The 6,216-nt window shown below is 38.4% G+C and overlaps 1 pseudogene; it reads right to left on the minus strand.

Moving 5' to 3' along the window:
• Nucleotides 1–5,513: 5,513 nt before the first annotated feature.
• Nucleotides 5,514–5,837, minus strand: LOC117072054 (annotated as a pseudogene).
• Nucleotides 5,838–6,216: the final 379 nt, after the last annotated feature.

The raw sequence follows: 6,216 nt of genomic DNA on the forward strand, positions 1-6,216 counted from the left end.
ACAAAAAATGGCAGTTTCTTAGGGTTCAATTTAACACCTTCTGGATATTGGTCCTTTGTTAATTATGTGTTGACTAAATCAGATTATGTGGCTTATCTTTTCATTTCCTTCCTTCATTTTTGAGAATCAGAAAATTTTAACATGAGTGGATTTGGACTTATCAGTCTTTTTCTTTATGGTTGGTGCTTTTTATGTCTTGTTTAAGAAATCCTTGTCTTTGGGGCTAAAGGTGACCAGATTGTGCTGGGGAACTGGGGCTGTGTTCTCAGGGCATTCTACTTTGGGTCCTGGGTCACATTGCCTCTGCTCAGGAGGAGGAAGATTTCTCTGTGCCCCAGCCTTGACTGGGTGGGGGAGGGAGGAGAGGCCACTCCTGGGCTCCTTGTAGGGTCACACTCATGTTTCCACAAAGATCCTGTTCTGCAGATTGTTTCCAAACCATTCTTTCAAGTGCAGAGGGCCTTCCCAATGAATTGGCAGCCCTGCTTCTCACTGGGCCAGGGTTGGGACAGGACTAGGCCAGCATCATGGTGGATGCTCAGCTAGGGTGGACTGTGACAGAGTTGGCTCCAGTTCAGAACTGGAAAACCTGTTTCCTGAATTTTGTGTCCTAGAGCCGATGAGATGGGACAAGGAGAAACTGGCCGAAGACAGTGAAGCAGTAGGAAAAACCCCGCCTGCCCTGTAATTCTGGGGCCTGGGGGATGTAATGGTGTGATTGTGACCAGTGGGCTGGAGCAGAGCAGGTAGCCTGGGGCGCGCCAGACAGAAGAGTGGAAAATGTCGTGGCTTCTTGGCCTTCACTCCTCAAAGTCACTGTGGGTTGGGGGAGGCAGGGGACTGTCCAACCTTTTCACAGTTCCCTTTCCAGTGCTGACAGTGCCTGCCACATGAGAGGTATTAATACATATTTGTTCAATCAATGAATTAATATTTTTCGAAGAATTGCATGAAAGAGTTAATGTTTTCTTTTCTCATTTTTTCCCTGGGGAAAACTTTTTGTAGCCCCTAGGTGGCAGAGTTAATCACATCTAGCTGGCTTGTAAGAGATAAATCAGATACGGAACCAGGCTTTTGCATTTAAAATTCATCTTGTTCTAATTCTGTTTTTGAACTTGTTAATCGTTAAGGTCCTAAGAAACATTGGCAGAGTAAAACTGAAATAAAGACCTGGTAAATTACTTTCTCAGGCTAAAGATGGTATGAATTTTTCTTCTAAGTGCTTCTAAATCAGTCCTTTAATGGTTAGGTTGGATGTAAATTCTTACCACTCTTCTCTCAGATAAATGAATGTCAACCGGTTTTTAACTTCTGCTGGAAAATGGTCTTTTACTCTTAGAATCTGGCAACCACCTTTGTGTCTCGTGTCTGGAGGATCAGAGTCTGGGAAAGCAGCTCTCCTCCACCCCACTTCTCAGGCCGCCTCCCAGCTTCACAGCTTCTCTCCCCGCAGCCTCCCAGCTTCTCTCCCCGCAGCCTCCCAGCTTCTCTCCCCGCAGCCTCCCAGCTTCTCTCCCCGCAGCCTCCCAGCTTCTCTCCCCGCAGCCTCCCAGCTTCTCTCCCCGCAGCCTCCCAGCTTCTCTCCCCGCAGCCTCCCAGCTTCTCTCCCCGCAGCTACCCAGCTTCTCTCCCTGCAGCCACCCTGCCCCCTTCCAAACTGCCTCGGAAAGTCCCGTGTCTCTGGTTTTCTTTTCTGTAGGAAATCAAATGTCGTGCCACTGCAACCTTTCATTCAAAATAAAAATTCAAAAGCAATTCGTGTATTTGAAAACACATCTAAAGCCACAGGCTTGAAGTTCCAGTTTTGATGGGGAAGATGAATATTCACATCTGGAGATAACAGATAATATTCACATCTGGGATGTTGAGATAGAGACAGGCAAATGCATCTCAGACTCATTATTAGTTTAGATTCTTATAATTATCAATTATCATTATAGCAAAACTGATCTTCTGTGTACAATTCGTGATTTTTAACATATGTACAGATTCATGTAACCAACACTATGATCAGGATAAAGAACAGTATTGTCACCATTCAAATCTTCTTGGGCTGTCCGTTTTTCAGTCATATGCTCTTCCCAGCCCTACCCACGAGGACCCATTGAGTTGTTTTCCATCACTATAGTTTTCCATTTTTAAGAGTATCGTATCAGTGGAATCATGTAGTATATAACCTTTGGGGACTGGCCTCTTTACTTCAGTATAGTGACATTAAGATTCATTCATGTGATTGTGTGTGTCAATAGTTAATTCCTTTTATTGCTAGTAGTATTCTAGTGTATGGATGTTCCTATCGTTTATCCATTCACCCATGCGAGGACATTCGTGTTGCTTCCAGTTTTTTGGTAATTATAAATGGAGCTGCTATAAACACTCACATGCAGATTTTTGTGTAAACATGAGTTTTAATTTTTTAGGGTAAATATCCTGGAGTGTGATCACTGAGTCTTATGATGTAGGGTTAAATTTGGAAGAAGCTGCCAAAGCATTTTCTAGAGTGACTGTACTGTTTTGCATTCTGGCCACCATCTGGTATTGTCTGTGTTTTCTATTTGACCTGCTCTAATTTGTGTGTAGTGGCATCTGATCATGGTTTTAATTTGTATTTACTTAATGCCTAGTGGTGTTGATCATTTTTTCATAGAGTTATTTGTCATCCGTGCATCTTCTTCGGTGAAGTGTCTAAGTCTTTTGCTCATTTCTAAAACTTGGGTTGCTTGCTTTCTGTTGAATTTTGAGAATTATTTATCTATTCTGGTGAAGTTCTTAACCAGATATATGGTTTGCAAATTTTTTTTCTTGCATATAGTTTGTCTTTTAATAAAGCATTTTGTAGACCAACAGTTATTAATTTTGATGAAGTCAAATGTATCACTTTTTTTATTTTGTGAACTGTATTTTAGTGTCATGTCTGAGAACTTTTTGCCTAACCTCAGGTCAAGAAGATATTTTTCCTGTGTTTTCTTCTACAAGTTTTATGGATTCATGCTCTACAATTAGGTCTATTATGCTTTCTGTGTTAATTTTTCTGTAAGCTGTGAGATTGATGTCAAGGTTAATTTTTTGCATGTAGATGTCCAGTTGTTCCAACACTATTAGTATTATTGTCTTTCCTTATCAACTCCAGGACACACAATTTGGGAAACAGGTTTTCCAGCTTGGAGTTGGAGTCAACCCCTGTTCACATTAGTTGAAAAGACTATCTTTTTTCCATTGAATTGCTTTGGTACCTTTATCAAAAATCACTTGGCCATGTTTGTGTGACTATTTCAAGACTTTCTTTCGATCCTGTTCTACTGATGGGTGTGTGTCTCTCTCCACCAGTACCACAATGTGTTGATTGCTGTAGCTTTATAGCAACTTCTAAAACATGCAAGAATGTTTCCACCAATTGTATTCTTTGTCTTCAAAATTGTTTCAGCTGTTGTGGTTTAGTTGCTTTTTTATATTCATTTCAAAATCAGCTCCCCCCTCTCTCTCTCTCTCTCTTTCTATATATGTTTATATGTATATTAATATATACATAAAATTTCTGCTGGGATTTTGGTTTGAATTGTGCTAAATTTGTACAAAACTTTGGGGAGAATTGACATCTTTACTATGCTTAGTCTTCCAACTCATGAACACAGTATGTATCTCATTTAGTAAGGTCTTATTTGATACCTTTCCTTAGTATTTGTTTTCATCATACAGATTCTGTAGTATTTTGTTAGACTTACATTTAAGTATTTAATTTTTTGGAGCTGTGGTAAATATATTTTAATGTTGCTTATCAATTGTGCATTGTGAATATATTCAAGTACAGTTGTTTTTTGTGTGTTGACTTGTATCCTGTGACCTTGATAAAGTCACTTATTAGCTGTAGGGCTTTGTGTGTGTGTGTGTGTGTGTGCGCGCATGTGTGTGCGCGCGTGCGCAAATTCCTTGGGATTTTTTATATAGGCAATTATTGTCACCTAAAATAGGGACAGTTTTTCTTTTTCCTATTTTATCCATATGCCTTCTTCATTTCTTGCCTTACTGTGCTGGCTAGGACTTCCAGTAGGATATTGATTGAAGTGCTGGGAGGACTCATTTTTTTCTTTTCCTCAATCTTAGGATAAAGCATTCTGTCTTTCACCATTAAGTATAATGTCGACTACAGGGTTTTCATAGATGCTCTTTATCAACTTGAGGAAGTTTCTCTCTATGTCTAGTTTACTGAGACTTTTTTTTTAAAATCATATTTTGATGTTGAATGTTGTCAAATGATTTTTTCTGCATCAACTGATATGATCATGTGGTCTTTCTTCTTTATACTTTTCATGGGGGATGGTCTGTAGCTTTTCCTTATTTGTACCATCTGATTTTGGTCTCAGGGTGATGTTGAGCCCATAAAATAAGTTTGGAAGTTTTCCTCTTCTATTTTCTGGAAGAGATTATGTAGAACTAGTGGTATTTCTTCTTTAACTATTTGGTAGAATTATCCAGTAAAACCATGAGGCCAGGAGATGTCTTTTTCAGAAGATTTTTGCTATAAATTCAATTTCTTTAATAGATGTAGCACCATTCATGTCAGCTAATTCATATTGGATAAGTTGGTATTTCATGGGTTTTGAGGAATGAGTTTATTTCATCTAAGTGGTTGACTTTCCATGTATAGAGTTGTTCATAATATTCCCTTATTATCCTTTTAGTGTATGTGGGGCTTGTAGTGATATCCTCCCATTTCATTCTGGATATTGGTAATTTCTGTAGTTTTTCTTATTTTCTTTTTCTTTTTCTTTCTCTTTTTGGACAGATTCTCACTCTGTTGCCCAGGCTGGAGTGCAGTGGTGCAATTGTGGGACTCACTGCAGCCTCAATTTCCTGGGCTCAGGTGATCCTCCCACCTCAGCCTCCAGAGTAATTGAGACTATAGGTGTGTACCACCATGCCTGGCTAATTTTTGTATTTTTTGTGTAGGTGAGATTTCCCCACGTTACCCAGGCTGGTCTCAAACTCCTAGGCTCAAGCGATCCACCCAACTTGGCCTCCCAAAGTCCTTGGATTACAGGCACGAGCCACCGTGCCTAACCAGTTTCTCTTATTATTGTAATTTTTTGACATTCTTACTAGAGATGTATCAATCTTTTCAACAAACTTGCATTTAGTTTCATTGATTTCCCTAATTTTTTCTGTTTAATCATTTATCTTCTTTATAATTTTCTTTCTTCTATTTTGCTTTGAGTCAATTTTGAGTTTATTTTGCTCTTTTATTTTAGTTTCTTATAAAATTTTAGATTATTGATCTAAGAACTTTCTTATTCTTTTTTTTCTACATCTCGGTGATCATATTTATTGGAAGAGCTTGAGAAAAATGAAAATACCATTTTGCTTAAGAATTTGTGAGTTATCTGCAAATCAACTCATTCCAGGCGTGGAAGAATCCCGGAATTATTTCTTAATATCAAAATGTATGCAGGTTTCTCTTTTGAATGTTTTGTACATTTAGAGAGGCCACTGTACGAAGTCTTCTGTTCTCCATACAGGACAAATTCTTTGTTTCAGCCACCTCTCAGTGGAGGGGCAACCAGGACAACGCCATCTCCCTGGACAAAGAGCACTGGAATATTCCGTTTCGTTGATTTATATATCTCTTCATATGTTTCTTCATCAATTTCTATAGTAGTCACAGTTTCTTCCACATCTCCCAAGATCATATTTAAATGTTGATCATAAGCATGTAGTCTGCCTCAAAGCTCTCGGTCATTTCTCATTTTCACATCAATTCGCTCATCTAGGCTGAGCCTGATAAGATCCAGGGGCTCCTCTACAGTGTTGGTGGTTTGTTGCTGGTCTACATTGTCTACCATGTTTCAAACCCTGCCCTTATTCTTTTCTCATACAAATACTTAATGCTATGAATTTTCCTCTAAGCACTTCTTTAGCTGTATTCTACAAATTTTGTTAGGAAAAATTTTCATTTTTGTTCTGTTCAAAATATTTTCTAATTCCCTTGAAACTCCTTTGATCCATGAGTGATTTAGAAATATGTTGTTTAATTTTCAAGTGTTTGGAGATTTTCCCATTCCTTTTCATTTGTTGATTTATAGTTCATTATGGTTAAGGGAATATAACCTGGGTGATTTTAATTCTTTTAAATTTGTTAAGGTTTTTTTTTATGACTGAAGACATGGTCTATCTTGGTGAATGTTCCATGAGCACTTGAAAAGAATATGTATTCTGATATTG

Source organism: Trachypithecus francoisi, unplaced genomic scaffold (genome assembly GCF_009764315.1).
Source record: "Trachypithecus francoisi isolate TF-2019V2 unplaced genomic scaffold, Tfra_2.0 Lachesis_group4, whole genome shotgun sequence".
In the NCBI taxonomy this organism is placed as follows: domain Eukaryota; kingdom Metazoa; phylum Chordata; class Mammalia; order Primates; family Cercopithecidae; genus Trachypithecus; species Trachypithecus francoisi.